The 20,896-nt window shown below is 39.4% G+C and overlaps 1 long non-coding RNA gene across 1 annotated transcript; it reads left to right on the top strand.

Annotated features, from left to right (window-relative positions):
- The first annotated feature begins 1,027 nt into the window (after positions 1-1,027).
- LOC123329993 lies at positions 1,028-6,109 on the top strand. Its single transcript, XR_006545663.1, has 3 exons — positions 1,028-1,137; positions 4,453-4,547; positions 5,973-6,109. It is a non-coding gene; the product is annotated as an uncharacterized LOC123329993 (long non-coding RNA).
- The last annotated feature ends 14,787 nt before the right edge of the window (positions 6,110-20,896 follow it).

Genomic DNA, 20,896 nt, shown 5'->3' on the forward strand with positions numbered 1-20,896 from the left:
ACATGATTACTGGAAAAACAATAGCTGTAACTAGACTGACCTTTGTTAGCATAGTAATGTCTCTGCTTTTTAATATGCTGTCTAGGTTGGTCATAGCTTTTCTTCTAAGGAGCAAACATCTTTTAATTTCATGACTGCAATCACCATCTGCAGTGATCTTGGAGCCCAAAAAAATAAAGTCTATCACTGTTTCCATTGTTTCCCCATCTATTTGCCATGAAGTGATGGGACCAGATGTCATGATCTTAGTCTTTTGAATGTTGAGTTTTAAGCCAACTTTTTCACTCTCCTCTTTCACTTTCATCAAGAGGCTCTTTAGTTCTTCTTCACTTTCACCATCTGCATATTTGAGGTTATTGATATTTCTCCTGGCAATCTTGATTCTAGCTGTGCTTCCTCCAGCCCAGCGTTTCTCATGATGTACTCTGCATAGAAGTTAAATAAGCAGGATGACAATATACAGCCTTGACAGCCTTTCCCAATTTGGAACCAATCTGTTGTTCCATGTCCAGTTCTAACTGTTGCTTCTTGACCTGCCTACAGATTTCTCAGGAGGCAGGTAAGATGGTCTGGTATTCCCATCTCTTGAAGAATTTTCCACAGTTTGTTGTGATCTACACAGTCAAAGGCTTTGGCATAATCAATAAAGCAAAATTAGATGTTTTTCTGGAACTCTCTTGTTTTTTCTATGATCGAACAGATGTTGGCAGTTTGATCTCTGGTTCTCTGCCTTTTCTAAATCCAGCTTGAACATCTAGAAGTTGACGGTTCATGTACTGTTGAAGCCTGGCTTGGAGAATTTTAAGCATTACTTTGCTAGAATGTGAGATGAGTGCAATTGTGCAGTTGTTTGAACAATCTTTGGCATTGCCTTTCTTTGGGATTGGAATGAAAACTGACCTTTTCCAATTCTTGTAAATGTCTGTGAATAGATAAATACATGTTTGGTAAGTGTATAGTAATATAATTGCTGGATCATGGGTACATATGTGTTCATTTTTAGTAGCTATAGTCAATTTGCTTCCAGGCCCTGTAGGGAAAAGCCACATGGAAACGGCTGCTGTCCAGCTCAAGTTGGGAATGTTTTCCTCTCTCTGGACTTCCAGTGCAAAAGCACTCTGATTCTACAGCTTTCAGGTATCTTTGAAAATGTGATTTTTGTAATTTATCTATCTTTTCTATTTCTTTTTTTTTCATTTTTATTTATTTTTAAATTAATTTATTTATTTTAATTGTAGGCTAATTACTTTATGATGTTGTAGTGGCTTTTGCCATACATCGATGCGAGTCAGCCACGGGTGTACATGTGTCCCCATTCTGAACCCCTCTCCCACCTCCCTCCCTATCCCATCCCTCAGGGTCGTCCCAGTGCACCAGCCCTAAGTGCCCTGTCTCATGAGTCAAACCTGGACTGGTGATCTATTTCACATATGGTAATATACATGTTTCAATGCTATTCTCTCAGATCATCCCACCCTCGCCTTCTCCCACAGAGTCCAAAAGTCTTTTCTAGTTCTGTCAGCAGTATTCTTGGCCTCGTGTGGCTTACCGCATTCTTCTTTGAAGAAGAAGCCCAGTTTTGAACTTGATATAAGTGGAATTATATAATATATATCATTTATTTTTGTCTGGCTAATTTTGCTCAGTATTATTCTCATTGTTGTCATTATTATCACTCATTATTCTCATTATTACCATGTATGGATGTGAAAGTTGGACTATAAAGAAAGATGAACACTGAAGAATTGATACTTTTGAACTGTGCTGTTGGAGAAGACTCTTGAGAGTCCCTTGGACTGCAATGAGATCCAACCAGTCCATCCTAAAGGAAATCAGTCCTGAATATTCACTGGAAGGACTGATGTTGAAGCTGAAACTTCAAAACTTTGGTCACCTGATGTGACTCATTTGAAAAGACCCTGGTGCTGGGAAAGATTGAAGGAGGGAGGGGAAGGGGAAGACAGAGGGAGGATGAGATGGCTGGCTGGCATCACCGACTCAATGGACATGCGTTTGAGTAAACTCCGGGAGTCGGTGATGCACAGGGAGGCCTGTGTGCCGCAGTGCATGGGGTCACAAAGAGTTGGACACGACTGAGCGACTGAACTGAACTGAACGGATTCTCATTGTTGTTGAGCATTCCATTGCATGACTATACCAAAATTTATTTATTCCTTCTATCGTTGATGTGTGTTTGAGAAATTTCTACTTTCTGGCTACTATGAATAGTGTTGCTTTGAAAATTCTTGTAAATGTCTGTGAATAGATAAATACATGTTTGGTAAGTGTATAGTAATAGATTGCTGGATCATGGGTACATATGTGTTCATTTTTAGTAGCTATAGTCAAACAGATTTCAAAGTGACCATTCCTATCAATATTTACATTTCCATCCAAAGTGTAAGAAAGTTTCTACTTATATATTTTTAATTGGCTATATTTTTTCTAAGACTTTTGCCATATTTTTATTAGGGTATTGCTTTTCCTATTCTTTAGATAAATTTTTTATTTAAATATATTTTACATATATTCCCATATATTATGTTTTTCTGTTTTATTTTCAACTATATCAAATATCCTGGAGTAGGAAATGGCAACCCACTCCACTATTTTTCCCTGGAGAATTCCGTGGTCAGAGGAGCCTGGTGGGCTACAGTCTGTCCATAGGGTCTCAAAGAGTAGGACATGACTGAAGCAACTTAGCACGCACACATGCCAAATACAATGTGCAAATTCCTTTATATTATTCATACTTTGAGTTATGCATATATCATCTTCAGTTCATTAGAGTAGATAGTTAAACCTTAACTTTATCACAACAACAAATTCCTTATCAATAGATTTATCTGTCAGTATTCAATATAATGATGTAAAATATCACTTTATGGCTGATATTTATTTTAAAAAATTAGGAAAAACCTAGATTCACTGTTATTCTTTGGAGATAGAATTGCTAAGTCACTTCAGTTGTGTGCGACCCCATAGACGGCAGCCCACCAGGCTCCGCCATCCCTGGGATTCTCCAGGCAAGAACACTAGAGTGGGTTGCCATTTCCTTCTCCAATGCATGAAAGTGAAAAGTGAAAGTGAAGTCTCTCAGTTGTGTCTGACTCTTAGCGATCCCATGGACTGCAGCCCACCAGGCTCCTGCATCCATGGCATTCTCCAGGCAAGAGTACTGGAGTGGGTTGCCATTGCACTCCCCAGGAGATAGAATTAAAAGGTGGTAAATACCATAAACAACAAAAACAACAAAGCAGAAAGAAAAAGGGATGTTTGTATTTTAGAATGCTTACAGCTAATATAATCAGAGTAAAACTGATCTGTAATTAACAAGATGAAGCTATTTTTTGTTTTGTTTTTGCCTTATGTGGGCTTTCCACAAAATACCACATATGAATGGCTGTGGCTGCCACATTTATTCAGCATGCCCATCCTAAAGAGGCTTTTTTCACTGACACTTTATTAGCTATGTCACATTCTATTACCCCAGGTATGACTAATGCCAGGTGACAAATAAACAATGTTGAGCTTCAACTCTCCAATTCCAACTATAACTATTAACATCACAGAATGCCAAACTGACAAGTGATGCAATATGCCCAAATTATATTTATCGTGATATTCAATAAAACCAATTTTCAGTCGAACATGTGTTTATAACACTGTCTTCTGGAGAGTTTACATTTTTAAAAAGTGCAACAGAGAGTTAAGGCTACATTTGCTAATGATAAAAATCTCGAATTGATATGGAAGAGACTAACAAGCCCCAACAGTTTTAAACTGGCTTTAAATCCACAAAATGTGTCATGGTGTTCTAATCTCTGCCTCACTTAGAGTATATATTTTTTTTATTTATTTTTTTTAACTTAGAGTATATTTTAACCAAATGCCTTATTGGCTAGACACAGGATAAACAAATCAAAGAGTCAGTTATAAATAATTATACCCACAAACAAAGTTGCACTTACAGAAGGAAAACCATGTCTAAATTCTTGATTTCCTTTCAATTTCATTGACTTCTGCAACATTATCTTGAAAGAACAATATCTTCCAACAACAGACTTCTTCCCCTACCAGTACATTATCACTGGCTTCAGTCACTGCACTAAAAGCCTACAGTATACTTTGTGCTGGACAGAAGGATGCAAAGGCTTATTTCTACTAATACATGCCAAATCACTACCCATCAGAAGCATGTAGAGAAAATGAAAAAATATTCCAAAATGAGCTGAGGTAGACTACTTTCAGTTATGGCCAAATAAGGCACATATCAGATTTACTGGCATAGAAAATGCTAAATGTATTTACAAATGAAAAGACAAACTGTAGTAAAAGGACTTACATATATATGAGTTACATTTATAAGCTTTAAAGGGACTTGAAATCATGATATAACTTTTATTACTATCCTACAACTTACTCTTTATCTTTATATTAACTTTTCATCAGGGGAATAAGTCAGTATCCAAAAATGCCAACCCAAGCTATATATGACCAGAACTCAGATCTACCAGGTTTTAACAATCACATCATTCTTCTAATGGGTAAGTCACTTCCTACAAAGCAATGTGACATAGAAATTAACTGAGAGAATTACAGCTGCCTTAAAAGTTGAAGATGGCTATGACTGTGAGAAAGTCGACTGTCGTAACAATCTATAATTCATTTGAAATGCTCTGGTTTAGATTAAATGAATCTTCACAAAGTATTATTAGAAGACAAAATTACGAGTTAGAATTGTCAAATATATAAAGAGCAAACTAAAGGCAAACCTGTGTGTCTTTGTAAATATATAGTCTCCAGTTTTAAGAGAAGAAACAATTTTACAAAATGTACATAGCATTTTGAAAAGTTATTCAGACAGGCTTTTCTCCCTGTATAGACTAGTTATCAGCATCTTTGAAGTTGCATAATGCAGAAGCTGTTCTTTTATTCCTGTGATCTGCCTTGGATCTTTGAGGATAAAGAAAAAATGTCTATTCTGTAAAAACCATTGAACCTATCTAGGGAGCTAGAACTGAGGTTTAATCCCACTGAGAAAAGCTCTGGTTGTTTACTAGACTTATCGAGAAGCCAACAACCCAGCATTGAGAGTGAGAAGAAAAATAATATTTAATAAAGGCCTCAACGATGCAAAATAACAATAACCAATAACCTGAGAATAGGGAGAAATTGTTAGCACATGACACTTGATTAAAAGGACGTTTAATCAGGAAACAATGGTTCAAAGTAACACAAAATAAAACTTAAAATAGCTGTTAATTGTGTTGTATCTATGGGGCTTTCCAGGTGGTACTTGTGGTAAGGAACCAACCTGCAATGCAGGAGACACAGAAACATGGGTTCAATCCCTGGGTTGGGAAAATCCCCTGGAGTAGAAAATGGCAACCTGCTCTGGTATTCTTACCTGGAAAATTCCATCGACAGAGGTGCCTGACGGGCTATAGTCCACAGGGTTGCAAAGAGAAGGATATGACTGAGCATGCACACACACACACACACACACACACACACACGTATCCATACCTATGTGTGTGTGTTAGTTATTCAGTCATGACTATTTGTGATCTCATGGACTGTAGCCCACCAAGCTCCTCTGTCCACAGGATTTTCCACGCAAGAATACTGGAGTGGGTTGCCATTCCCTTCTCCAGAGGATCTTCCCCACCCAGGGATAGAACCTGGGTCTCCTGTATTGCAGGTAGATTCCTTACTGACTGAGACACCAGGGAAGCCCCAAACCTCACCCATCATGGGGCTTGAACCCACAACCCTGTGATTAAGAGCCTCATGCTCTACCAACTGAGTGAGCCTGGTGGCTATCTATACCTATGGTCTCCTTTATTGAACACACTCACTGAAGCCAACTAAGAATGAATTATGTTACTTAAGTAATACAATAATTTTGTGGGGTTTTTAGTGATTTTATTTATTTTTTTGTTTTGATTTGTCTGATATTTACTGCACAGGAATAGGAAGTGCTTTCACCAGGAGACGAATGTGTAACTGTTCAGACAGCCCATGGAAACAGCTACTCTGAGAATGTTGTTATTCATCACCCCTCAGAGGTCATGACTACAGAAAGATACCAGTTACCAATTCAACAATTCCCCAAGTATTCCTCACTTTAACCAATTAAAAAAAAATCAAACCCACAGGCTGTTAAGAAAGTATTTAAATCCCTTTAAAGGTCTATCTCGGAGAAGGCAATGGCAACCCACTTCAGTACTCTTGTCTGGAAAATCCCATGGACGGAGGGGCCTGGTAGGCTGCAGTCCATAGGGTCGCTAGGAGTCGGACACGACTGAGAAACTTCACTTTCACTTTTCACTTTCATGCATTGGAGAAGGAAATGGCAACCCACTCCAGTGTTCTTGCCTGGAGAATCCCAGGGATGGAGAGCCTGATGGGCTGCTGTCTATGGGGTCGCACAGAGTCGGATACGACTGAAGCGACTTAGCAGCAGCAGCAGCAGGAAAGGTCCATCTGGAGAAGGCGATGGCACCCCACTCCAGTACTCTTGCTGGGAAAATCCCATGGACGGAGGAGCCTGGTGGGCTGTAGTCTGTGGGGTCGCTAAGAGTCGGACACAACTGAGCGACTTCACTTTCACTTTTCACTTTCATGCATTGGAGAAGGAAATGGCAACCCACTCCAGTGTTCTTGCCTGGAGAATCCCAGGGACAGGGAAGCCTGGTGGGCTGCTGTCTATGGGGTCACACAGAGTCGGACATGACTTAAGCGACTTAGCAAAGGTCTGTCTAGTCAAGGCTATGGTTTTTCCAGTAGTCATGTATGGATGTGAGAGTTGGACTGTGAAGAAAGCTGAGCTCTGAAGAATTGATGCTTTTGAACTGTGGTGTTGGAGAAGACTCTTGAGAGTCCCTTGGACTGCAAGGAGATCCAACCAGTCCATCCCAAAGGAGATTAGTCCTGGGTGTTCTTTGGAAGGAATGATGCCAAACCTGAAACTCCCAATACTTTGGCACCTCATGTGAAGAGTTGACTCATTGGAAAAGACTCTGATGCTGGGAGGGATTGGGGGCAGGAGGAGAAGGGGATGACAGAGGATGAGATGGCTGGATGGCATCACCAACTTGTTGGACATGAGTTTAAGTGAACTCTGGGAGTTGGTGATGGACAGGGAGGCCTGGCATGCTGCAATTCATGGGGTCACAAAGAGTCGGATATGACTGAGCGACTGAACTGAAGCCCTGAAAGAGTGGTAAAGAACCTGCCTGCGAAAGCAGGTGAGATAAGAAACATGGGTTCGATCTCTGGGTCAGGAAGATCCCCTGGAGGAGGGCGTGGCAACTCACTTCAGTATTCTTGCCTGGAGAATCCCATGGTCAGAGGAGCATGACAGGCTACAGTCCGTAGGATCACAGAGTCAGACACTACTGAAGTGACCTAGCATACTCATACACACACACACACACACACACACACACACATATATCTAAATATCTTTACTACTTTTTCACTACCCAAAGCCTGGAATCTGACCAAAGGCCCATCATTACTAATGAGAGTCAAAAGGCCAAGTCCTTTGCCTGGACCTAGGTGTCCCCAAGAATGCTTTGCTTGAGTCTTAGGAAAAAAAAAAAACAGGAGCTCCTCTCTATTCACATCAAGCTCTAAGGTTTTTGCCAATTCTGAGTCAAACCAATAGCTAGCACTCCCAGAAGCTAGGAAGGCCATGCATGGGAGAACATGCATGAATTTTCCTCCGTAAAGGATAAGGCTTGGTGAAATTCTGAGAACTTCATTGAAGGCCAAGAGCAGGACCTAATAAACTGTGTTTTTGGAGACAAACTACATGGTTAAAACACCCATACTTCTAAGAAGGTTGACTTTAATAAACTCTGGTGTCCCTTATATTTTGGGATGGAGAAAATACATTAGGCAGATTGAGACCTTGAGGCCAGAAGATTACAGACAGACTTGAGTACTGAATGGTTTTTCAAGGAGCAATAATAACTGTAAATTCTTGCAGTTGTAAATTCTTTCTCTACTTCTTTGATATATAAATCCTCTCTCAGCCTCTGGCCAATTTTACAACCAAAAAAATGTCTTTCTCAAGGATCCAGGAGTCTTTTCTTTGAAATGTAAGCATTAAGAAATAAAGTGCCAAGAAAAGATAGACCATTTGAATAAGCCAGTGTCTAGTAAAGAGATTGAATCAGTAATTAAAATTTTCCAAAAGAGAAAGCAAATAATAATAATAATAAGAGTTCAATGATGAACCTTCCTACCAAACATTTGAGGAAGAAATTATACTAGTTTCCTACAATCTCTTTTAAAGGACAGAAACAGAAGGGATACTATCTAACTCTTTCTATGAAGCCAGCATAATTCTTATACCAACAATAGACAAAGACATTACAAAAAAAAAAAAAAAGGAAAATTAGACCAATCTCTCTCATGAAAACAGATGCAAAAATCCTCATCAAAATATTAGCAAATTGAATTCAAAAAAGCATAAAAAGAATTACACATGATAACCAACTGGGATTTATCCCAGATATATAAGACTTGTTCAACATTCAAAAATCAACTAATGTAATCTATCACATCAACAGGCTAAAGAACAAAAATTACATCATCATGTTTATTGATGCAGAAAAAACACTGGACAAAATTCAACTTTCATTCATGACATAAACTCTCAGAATATTGTAACAGAGGAAGACCTTCCCAACTTGATAAAGAATACACACAAAAAGCCTACAGCTAACACTATACCTAATGGTAAGAAATGTTAAACCTTCCCAGATGGGTGGTTTGCAAGGATGTCCCTTCTCACCATTCCTTTCCATCATGGCACTGGAAGCCCTTGCAAATAGAATAAGACAAAAAGAAAAGAAAGGGTATGAATACAGGAAAAGAAAGACAACTAGTCTTTGTATGCAGATAATATGATCATTTATGTAGAAAATCTGAAAAAAAAGAAAAACTGACCAAAAAACTCTTGGAACTGATAAACAGTTATAGCAAGGTTGCAGGGTATGAGGTTAATATACAAAAGCCAAATGCCTTCCTATATACCAAAAATGTACAAGTGGAATTTGAGATTAAAACCACAAAACTATTTACATTAGCAGATGAAGGAAAAAAAATAATAAACTGGACTTTCTCAAAATTTAAAACTTCTGCTCTGTGAAAGATAATATCAAGAATTAGAAGACACATAACCAGGAGAACATATTTTCAAAACTCATATCTGATAAAGGACTATTACCCAAAATATATAAAGAACTCTTGAAACAATAAGTCATCTTAATTAAAATATGGGTAAAAGATCTGAATGGACTCCTCACCAAAGAAGATATACAGATGGCAAATAATCACATAAAAGATGGCACACATTTTACGTCATTTGGGAAATGCAAAATAAAATGGCAATAAGATATCACTACATACTTATTAGAATGGTCAAAATCTAGAATACAGACAACACCAAATGCTGGCAAGAATGTGGAACAAAAGGAAATCTCTCATACATTGCTGGCAGGAATGCAAAATAGTACACCACTTGGGAAAACAGTTTGGAATTTTCTTATCAAAATTAAACATACTCTTACCATTTGATCCAAATACTCCTTGTTTTTTACCCAAAGGAACTAAAAACTTCTATCCATACAAAAACCTGTACACAAACATTATAGAAGCTCTATTCATAATTGCCCAAACTTGGAAGCAACCAACATGTCCTTCTATAGATGAGGGGATAAACTGTGGTATATTCACACAGTGGAATATTATTCAGTGCTAATAAAATGAGTTATCAAGCCATGAAGGAATTTTTTTTTTGTTGTTTGTTTTTTTAAATTTTATTTTATTTTTAAACTTTACATAACTGTATTAGTTTTTTTCCATGAAAGAACCCAATTCAGAAATGCCCACGTGCTGGAGGACTCTAACTATACCACTTTCTGTAAAGGGCAAACAATGCAGATAACAAAAACATTAGTGGTTGTCACAGGAGGCAGAGGGAACAAGAGGTGAATAGGCAGAGCTCAGAAGGCTTTTAGGACAAGAAACTACTCTGTATAATACTATTATGATGAACATAACTCATCATACATTTGTCCAAACTCATAAAATGGACAGTATCAAGAGTGTACTCAAAGGTAAGCTATGGGATTGGGGTGATTATGATGTGTTACTGTTGGTTCACCCTTGGTAACAAATGCACCATGATGCTGAATGATACTGACAATGGGGAAAGCTATGTGTGTGAGAAGGTACAAGACATATGGGAAATCTCTGTACCTTCTTCTCAATTATGTTATGAACCTAAAACTGCTCTGAAAAATGAAGTCTTTAAAAAAAAAGAAATATAGTGCTTTCTTTTTTAAAGATGAATAGTATTCCATTGTCAGGCTTCCCCAGTGCATCAGTAGACAAAGAATCCACCTGCAACGCAGGAGACATGGGTTCAATCCCTGGGTCAGGAAGATGACCCAGAGAAGGAAAGTGACAACCCACTCCAGTATTCTTGCATGAAAATCCCATGGACAGAGGAGCCTGGTGGGCTACAGTCCAAAGGGCCGCCAAGAGTAGGACAGGACTGAGTGACTACCATGCACGACACATTCCATTATCTGTATATACCACATAGTCTTCACTCCATTCATCCAGGGATGGATGCCGCAATGAACATTAGTGTGCAAACACTTCTTTAAGATTCTTAAAAAGAAAGTCATGTCATAAGCAACAACACAGATGAACCTTGAGAACATTATGTTAAGCGAAATAAACCAGACATAGAAGAACAAATACTGCAAGGTTCCATGTGTATGAAGTATCTTAAACAAACTCACAAAAGGAGTAAACAGGATCGTGGCTGCCAGAGGCTGGAGGGAGGAAAAAATGGGGAGTTACTGTTTAATGGGTATTAACCTTCAGTTATGCAAAATCACTGCAGTTGGTGACTGCAGCCATGAAATTAAAAGACGCTTACTCCTTGGAAGGAAAGTTATGACCAACCTAGATAGCATATTCAAAAGCTGAGACATTACTTTGCCAACAAAGGTCCGTCTAGACAAGGCTGTGGTTTTTCCAGTGGTCATGTATGGATGTGAGAGTTGGACTGTGAAGAAAGCTGAGTGCCGAAGAATTGATGCTTTTGAACTGTGGTGTTGGAGAAGACTCTTGAGAGTCCCTTGGACTGCAAGGAGATCCAGCCAGTCCATTCTGAAGGAGATCAGCCCTGGGATTTCTTTGGAAGGAATGATGCTAAAGCTGAAAAAACTCCAGTACTTTGGCCACCTCATGCAAAGAGTTGACTCATTGGAAAAGACTCTGATGCTAGGAGGGAGTGGGGGCAGGAGGAGAAGGGGATGACAGAGGATGAGATGGCTGGATGGCATCACCGACTCAATGGACGTAAGTTTGAGTGAACTCTGGGAGTTGGTGATGGACAGGGAGGCCTGGCATGCTGCAATTCATGGGGTCGAAGAGTCGGACACGACTGAGAGACTGAACTGAACTGAATTGATGCAAAATAAAAATGTTATAGAGATCTATTGTACAGTATTTTACTTATAGTCACTGTACTGTGCACTTAAAATCCTGCTAAGAAGTAGATTTCATGATCTCACTTAGGCTTTTGTAGAGTTTTGTTTCCCCCACAATAAAATATATGTAGTGTTTCTATCTCTCTAGTATCTGTAAGGGGTAACTTAGAAAAGCACCAATTAGTAAATACAAATGGCCTAATCACATTAACCAACCTGCCTGTTAAATTCCAATAGTTCATCTAGGAACTGATAGCTGTTGACTCCTATGTTGCAGACCCAAAGATGCAGAAACTGCAATGCCTGTTGCCTTCCATAGAATGTCCTGATAAGAAAACCTGAGTCACAATGATATAATGAAGGAAACTTACACTCCACGTTAGGAAATAGGAAACCAGAGACAAGAAAAAATTAGAGTAAATGGAAAATTAGAACTTCTGGAAAAGATAAATGGATATCTGAATAAAATTTAATTAAGCTCAGGAAAGTTTGTGGATGCATGTGGGTGTGTATACACACACACACAGTTAACAAAGTTGATTTCCAAACTAAAGATTTCATTAAATAGAATGAAAGAGTGGATTATCATCACCTGGAAATACAACTGTAGCTACCAACTGTAGCTTGGAAGATCAAGAGTTGCATTACAGAATTCAGAGCAAAACAAGCAAACAAACGTTGAGATGGAAAATATAAGGGGAAAAATAATAGATATGAGATTTGGAGGAGAGATACAACCTAATATTCAAATAACAGAAATATTAGAAAAAGAACAGAAGAAGGCAAAATGATAACTGAACCATAGTAGAAGATAATTTTTCTGAGGTGAAGAATAATTTAAAAGGACATTTCAAATGCCTTACCAAGTTCCAGAGTTTATTGCTAAGAAAATATATATTCCTAGGCCTATGCAATTAAAAATTCAGAAGTCTGAAAACAAGCAAAATAATGTATGAGCTTAAAACAACAAGGAACAAGCTAGCTAACAGAAAAGAAAACCAGAACAGTATGAGATTTCTCATAGGAGTCTCATGGACAGAAGAATAAAATTTAGAACTAACTGAAAGGCAAGCTTGGCAACACTAGAATCCCTTCACCAACCACAATATTCATCACCCATTAGGGTAAAAAACAGTATTTGAGAAATGACAGTAACCACCCATGCACTATATATGAAGAAAATACTTAGAAAAATACTGTAACCAAATAACTGGATTGACATTTAAGATGAAGGAAGGTAAGTTGAACAAAGAATACAGAGTGGGCTGAAATAGTTATGTCTTATGCTCTGATTATGGGTTCTGAGAAAGTGAAGGTCCTTGTTAAGGATAAAACAGGAGCACAGGGTATTTTGAAGCAATATATAAAAAACAGCCTTTAGTCTTAATCTTCCCTAGCAATAATAAACTTTAAAAAATGGAAAATTATACCATTTATATATGTAAACATTACAAAATACAGAGAAAAGTAATAAAATGGCATAAGACATGCTGTATGAAGAAAAACATACAATTGTATTGAAAGTAAAAGTGTTAGTCATTCAGTGTGTCCAACTCTTTTGATTCCATGAAATCCTTTGCCCACCAGGCTCCTCTGTCATGGGATTTCCCAGGCAAGAATACTAGAGTGGGCTGCTATTCCCTTCTCCAGGGCATCTTCCTGATCCAGGGATCGAACCTGGGTCTCCTGTATTGCAGGCAGATTTTTTACCATGTGAGCCACCAGACTATTATACTAGAAGATAGTAACAAAATCTTAAACAAATAGGAAGGTCTTTGGGTGAGAAGACATAATATCATGAAAATGACCATTTGCCTCCCAAGTTAGCACATGCATTTAATGGAATTACAAATCAAATCTCAACAGGAATTTGAACAGAATTCAATAAAATAATTTGTGAATTATAGAGAAATAGATATCCAACTACACCTAATGAAATCATGTAACAGAAGAACAGTGATGGGGTCTTAAGAACTTATGATAAAGCCAGTGTATTACTACCATATTTAATATGACCTGGAAAAGAACAAAACTAGATCAATGGAATGAGAGTATAGAAAAGGATCTTGCTATATAGATTATTAGAGAAAGAGTATATTATTAAATAAATATGGGCACAATTAGTTACCTAAAAATATAATTATTTATCTCTATTTTATCATGTGCTGTGCTTAGTTGCTCAGCTGTGTCCGACTCTTTGTGACCCCATGGCCTGTAGCCCCCCAGGCTCCTCTGTCCATGGGGAATCTCCAGGCAAGAATACTAGAGTGGGTTGCTATGCTTTCTTTCAGGGGATCTTCCCAACCCAGGGATTGAACCCAGGTCTCCCGCATTGCAGGCAGATTATTCACCATCTGAGTCATCAGGGAAGCCTAGGGGATCTTCCCAACCCAGGGAAGATTTTATATCATATGCAAAACTAAATTCCTGATTACTTATAAACTTAATTATAAAAAAGTTCAATATTGGAATCCCACAAAGTATGTATATCTGATTATATGAAAACTATAATCAGGCAAACAAGTCAGTAGACAAATGCCAAACAAAAGGTAGACAAAAGGATTATCTATAATCCACAAATGTATTAAAAGTATTAAAATTAATGGGAAAAAGACAAGCAGCTGAATAAAATAAGAGCAAGAGACTATGAAAGGGCAATTAACAAGGAAAAAATGCTTAAATCTACCCATCCCTGGGGAAATGCAAATAAAGCACAATGAAATATCACTTTACACCTAATAGACTTCTGAAGATTAAAAGAAAAAAAGCTATAACACCAAATAATGACAGGGATGTGGGAGAAAAAGACCCCTCTACCCTATTCCTGGAAGTCCAAAGTGTTACAGGCTTTTTTGAAAGCAATACAGCAACATCTATTAGAATTAGAAATGCATTTGCTGTTCCCACTCCTGGGAATATGCTCCATAGAACAAAAACCCAGTTCATTAACACTTATGTACCTGATGATTAGGGCTTCCACTGGTAAAGAATCTGCCTGCAAAGCAGGAGACATGGGTTCGATTTCTGGGTTGGGAAGATCCCCTGGAGAAGGAAATGGCAACCCACTCTGGAATTCTTGCCTGGGAAATGCCATGGACAGAGGAGCCTGGCAGGCTACAGTCCCAAAGAGTCGGACACAACTTAGCGTCTAAACCACCACCACAATGGGATGATTATTGATTGCTCTTTTGTTCACTCTGACCAAAAATAAACACAGAAACAAACAACAGAAGCCGTGTTAAATGAGCACCCATGTATAGGGGAATGTTTGAGTGGATGATGACATATGACACAACGGGATATTATTCAGCTATTAAAGAGAGTGAATTACAGGTTTACCAATTGACCTAGAAGCATTTCCGCTGAAGAGCAGCAGAAGATGCCACCCCGTAAAATGCCACTTTGCATACAGATTATGTTGAGCTGAAGAAGAGAAGTTCTGTTTTCCCCTTACCCATCTGAAAGCAGAATATGCACTCCTCTAGTGAAGATGTCACTGCCCTACTTCTCACACCAGGAAGGGAATACTAATTTTATCACTGGTGATAAGATCACACTGAAGAGTCCACACAAACACATCTTACTAACTAGACTGATCTATCATGAGCTTCCTCATAAATTTGTCTTCCTTCAATTTTACACCCATAGAAGTTCAAAGTCCTTTTCCTTTGTCTTCTCCCTCCTCCGCAAAATTATTTTGCTTTGATAGGATGCCATCTAAGTCCAAATTCTGGCAATCCCTTTGAGTTACTTATCACTAAGATTTCTCCCATGTAAAGTGAATGGAATGCGTTAATAAACTGTTTTTCTGTTCTTAATATGTTGTTTTGCCAGTCTAATTTAAAGAAACCCACTCCTTGCCTGTAAAAAATATTCTTGCCTGTAAAATCCCATGGATAGAGGAGCCTGGCAGGCTACAGGACCCTTAGAGTCCACTGGGTCTCAAAGAGTCAGACACGACTGAGCGACTGAGCACCCAGACATAGGCAATGAACCCAAGATGGGTGGAGTAAAAAGTTTTTTCTTCCCTACACTATACTATATGGCTGAATTGGGAAAAAAGGGGACGTAAAAATATGCAAAACACAATTATTTACAATATAAGTGATTATAAATATACATATAAATGATTACAAATCACATAAACATATTTATATTATTCTAGTAGCATCTAAAATGGAAACTTGGAAGGATCACTATTAGGATGCCACCAAGAATTACTACGCTTTTGTAGGTGATTTGTGTTGAAGATGGAGGAGAACAGTAAAAAAAAAAAAAAAAATCAGGCCTCCCCCCCAAAAAAGTATAAAATAAAAGACCACTAAAAATGGAAATGATTTTAATATGCAAAATTACATATATGAATACAATTTTTAAAAATTTAAAATATCACCAAGAGTCAGATATGACTGAAGAGACTTAGGATGGACGAATGGATCACTCTGTTATCGTTAAGGCTCTTTCCTCAGTGACTAGGAGAGTTCTGTGGATATGTTCAGGAAATGGCTGGGCGGCAGTGGGCCCACACGCAGCCTTTGGCACTGACTGCCGAGTTCATGACCCATCCGCACCATGGACTGGAGGTGAGACTTCCACTGCACTGCACTGTTCACTTTTCCAAACTCAGGATTTTCACACTTGTGAAATATGTTTTCACAGTTTCATTATGTGAAAACATAATGCGACAATGTAATTAAACTGCTTAGCACAATGCCTGATACATATGAAGTGCTTAATAAATATTGGCTATTAATATTATCATTCTTATTATAGGTACCGCAAATGGACCAGTTGTGGGTCCTTGTTAGACAAAATGAGGAGAGGTGGACAGCAAGATGATTTTGAGGTTCAAGCATGACTTGGAACCATGCTGCTATATTTTAAATTCTCCTTCCTAGGTTTTGACTGGGTAGCAAAGAAAGTTAAAACCTTCTTATACGATCTTAAAGATCCTCAAAATTGGTCTTTTACTCAAGCGCAATAATTCTCCTGTGCCCAGACATTCTGTTTCTCAAACAATTCTTGCCATGCCTACTCAGAGTTGCTATTAGGATCCAATATGGAAGATGGTGACTCACATTTTTTGATAATCTAGTACCTGCCAGGCATGATGCTATACAAAGTAATGTTGAAAAGTATGTTCTATCCCCCTCATCTTGTAGATAAAGGAACTAATATTCCCATAGTTTAAATCAATGTTAAAGTTTGTTTTGATGTCAGCTGTGTCTAGTTCCAAATCCCTGTCTTGTCTAAGGCAGCCTGTTGCCATCCATGTATACATGCGGTATAAAGAGTAAACATTCTGCGAATGTAAAAGGAGCAGGATATTTAACAGGAGGTTTCAGTTGTCTTAGAGTCTTGGCTGAGATCCTGAAATTGAGGACAGCAGGTGATAAATGTTCACACATTCTAAATAGAGGTGCCAGACACTCCCACCCGGACGTGCAGAGATAAATCTAAACATGTCTTTACCTCTTTTGTCTATCACCAGTCTAAATAAAGTGGATTAAATAATGGAGCTTTTAAGGAGCTTGTTAGCTGAGGAACTTGAGCTTTTTGCCTCCCCACTTTCAGATTATACTCAAGAAGCATCCCATTACAGAAAGAGCTGGTGACTGGGCATCTGAAACAAAGGGCAGCGTGCCAGATTACTAGAGCCCCAGGCAGGAGATAACTTGTTTCTTTCCTTCTGTTTCTTCCTCCCATTTCAACCCTGGAGGACTCATAGACTTCAGTGCTAGGGAAAAAGAGAGTGTAAGAATGAAATGGAGGAAGAACAACAACAAAAATAGATAATTCATCCATCCTTCCTTCCCCACAGTTGGTCTAGGGAATTCTTGTGTCAGGATTAAGCTGGAAAGAGATGACTTAAGTTGGATTAGAGGTGAAAGTTATATGATTGTACCATATTTCTAATATCAGAAAATGACAGTTCTAATATCCAGTGATTGTTCTAATATTATTTCTGGAAAGATATGGGATCTTTCTGAGAGAGTCTCCAGTGGCAGAGAAGGGAGATCCAACAAAATCTGTTGGACGGCAATGGTGAGAAGGAATAAGGCCATTTCTTGATCATGTCTTACTGGCTGGTGACATAAGAAACCATTACTTCTTCCCTTCCGCTTTGGTTGACATTGTTCACATCTGTTGCTCTCTCAAAAATTTCCCATCATTCTAATGTCACCTTCCCTGACCCTGTTTCCATAATTTCTTTCATAATGTGTCTGTATTAATTAGTCTTTTTTTTTTTTACTGCATTCCCATAGACTTAACACCCAATCAATTATACAGTTGTAGCCATGAATATAGTCAGACTTCTCTGAAACAGTGAGTTCCTTCAAAACAGGCATAGAGTCTTATTTTTTTATTCCTAGTTTTAGCTTCCAAGGTGGTTCAGTGGTAAAGAACCCTGCTGCCAAGCAAGAGACGCAGGTTCGATTCCTGGGTTGGGAAGATCCCCTAGAAGAGGGCATGACAAATCACTCCAGCATTCTTGCCTGGAGAATCCCATGGACAGAGGAGTCTGGCAGGCTACAGTCCATGGGGTCACTGACTGGAACACTACTTAGCAACTAAACAAAAGCACAGCATATTATGTATGATAAATGCAAAGCACTAGTTGATTAAATTGCTGTGGAATGAACTGCTCATTGAAATCAGTCACAGAATCCAGGACCATGCCATATCTACTGTGCCCCAATATTTCTCAAGGATAAATTCAGGAATCATCCCTCAGGCAGCAGGACACTGTGTCTGCTTTCCTGTAGACTTCCCAGGTGAAAGTCAAGATAACTCTGATACAGATGGCCATTCATGAAAATAGAGACCCAGGACTTCACTGACAGTTCAGTGGTCAAGACTCCACCTTTCAATGCAGCAGATCCAAGTTCGATTCTTGACCAGAGAACTAACGTCCCATGTGCCCTTGGGTGTGGCCAAAAATCTTAGAGAGAGAGAGAGAGAGAAAGAGAGAGAGAGAGAGAATAGAAGCCCAGATGTCATCAGTACACAAAGCAAACCACTATTAGCCGATTGCTGTTTGTGTGTGCAGCCTTGGGAATGAAAGATAAAGAAGATGATGCCTGCTCTGTTATTTAAACCCATGTTTAGAGCTGTTCAAAATGGATCTCAGGTTGGAAAATGAATGATCATCATTTGCTGAGAACAGGGGAAGCTGAAACCCCGAGTCGATGGAACTCTGGCTGTGCCATGGTCACCTCTATAAGGTGAATATATGGAAACTGAGACAGGCATAGGCTGAGGGCCATGATCAGGACATGGCACCAACATCAGACCCAACCCTTCCACAGACATCCTTTACTGAAGTGTGTGACAGATGCAGAAATCCCAACCCAACCCCTGACTTAATAATGGCATGTCCTAGATTCATGCTAAGTCCACAAGCTTATCAAAATCCTGAAAAAGAAGGCCTTAATATTTTCCTCAGCTTGACTAAACTTCAGATGTTTTCTTTCTGAGGATAGGCTCCTGACCTCTTTTTCCTTATTTACTTTAGAAAACTTGTCATTCTTTCTCTACCTCTTTGATGTGTAAATCTCCCAGCCTCTTGCCAGTTTTACAGCCCAGGAATGTCTTTTTCAAGGACCTCTGGACCATCCTTTTGAAATGCAATCAGGAAAACTAGTACCCTTATCAACCAGTCTCCTGGGAAGGTGGGGACCTAACTTTCACTGTTGTTGGTCAGTTGCTCAGTCACGTCCAACTCCCTGCAACCCCATGGACTGCAGCATGCCAGGATTCCCTGTTCATCACCAACTCCTGGAGTTTGCTCAAACTCATGTCTATTCAATGGCACCCCACTCCAGTACTCTTGCCTGGAAAATCCCATGGATGGAGGAGCCTGGTAGGCTGCAGCCCTTGGGGTTACTAACAGTCAGACATGACTGAGCGACTTCACTTTCATTTTTCACTTTCATGCATTGGAGAAGGAAATGGCAAGCCACTCCAGTGATATTGCCTGGAGAATCCCAGGGACGGGGGAGCCTGGTGGGCTCTGTCTCTGAGGTCACACAGAGTCAGACACGACTGAAGTGACTTAGCAGCAGCAGCATGTCTATTCAATTGGTGATGCCATCCAACCATCTCATCCTCTGCTGCCCCCTTCTCCTCCTGCCCTCAATCTTTCCCAGTATCAGGGTCTTTTCCAATGAGCTGGCTCTCTGCATCAGGTGGCCCAAGTACTGGAGCTTTAGTTTCAGCATCAGTCCTTCCAATGAATATTCAGGGTTGATTTCCTTTAGGATTGACTGGATTGATCTCCTGGCAGTCCAAGGGACTCTCAAGAGATTTTTTTCTAGCACCACAGTTTAAAAGCCTCAATTCTTTGGTGCTCAGAATTTAATTTCCATTGGCATCAATTAGTAAACACAGATGCCTTCATCATTTGTACATAGACCACCCTGCTGCCTACTGGAGGAAAGGTCCTCCAGTACCTTTCCACTAGCTCCAGCACTTTTCCACTAGTGCTGAAAAGTCCTCCAGCCTTTTGTTTCACTGGAGTCAAGTGTGATTTCTCTTCTCGGTTGCATTAGTCTTTATTAGAGTCATTCTTGCCTGTTAAGCCTTACCCAGTGCAACTGTTCTTTGATGAACACTGTAAAGTATTTCAGCCATAGCATACTGATGGTCACAGTTGTGATTAGTAAAATCTTTAATAACATTTCTTGACCCTGTCAACTAGTGGTTCTCAACCAAGAGCAATTTTGCCCAATAGGGAACATTTGGTAAAGTCTAGGGGCATCCCTGGAGAAGGCAATGGCTCCCCACTCCAGTACTCTTGCCTGGAAAATCCCACGGATGGAGGAGCCTGGAAGGCTGCAGTCCATGGGGTCGCTAAGAGTCAGACACGACTGAGCGACTTCCCTTTCACTTTTCACTTTTCACTTTCATGCATTGGAGAAGGAAATGGCAACCCACTCCAGTGTTCTTGCCTGGAGAATCCCAGGGACGGGGGAGCCTGGTGGGCTGCCGTCTATGGGGTCGCACAGAGTCGGACACGACTGAAGCGACTTAGCAGCAGCAGCAGCAGGGGCATCCCTGGATGTCACAATTAAGGAGGAGGGATGGAGGAGGTTGGCTTCTGGCACTTAATGGGTAGAGGTCAGGGATGCTGCTTATCATGGTACAGTGTACAAAGAAGCCCCTCAAAACAACTAAGAATTTGGGGCAAATGTGAAAAATGCATAGCTGAGGAACTGTGCTAAAAAATAATCAGGATTTTAAAAGCACTCTTGCTTAAGTCTCAGCCTTGTCAAGAAAATTAGGTTGTGCCCAAAGGCTTGTATCAGAATAAGTTAGATTATTGGTCCTAAAAACAACACAAGCTGGCAACTGAAAAATACTATGAAGAC

This window comes from Bubalus bubalis, chromosome 17 (genome assembly GCF_019923935.1).
Source record: "Bubalus bubalis isolate 160015118507 breed Murrah chromosome 17, NDDB_SH_1, whole genome shotgun sequence".
NCBI classification, from domain to species: Eukaryota; Metazoa; Chordata; class Mammalia; order Artiodactyla; family Bovidae; genus Bubalus; species Bubalus bubalis.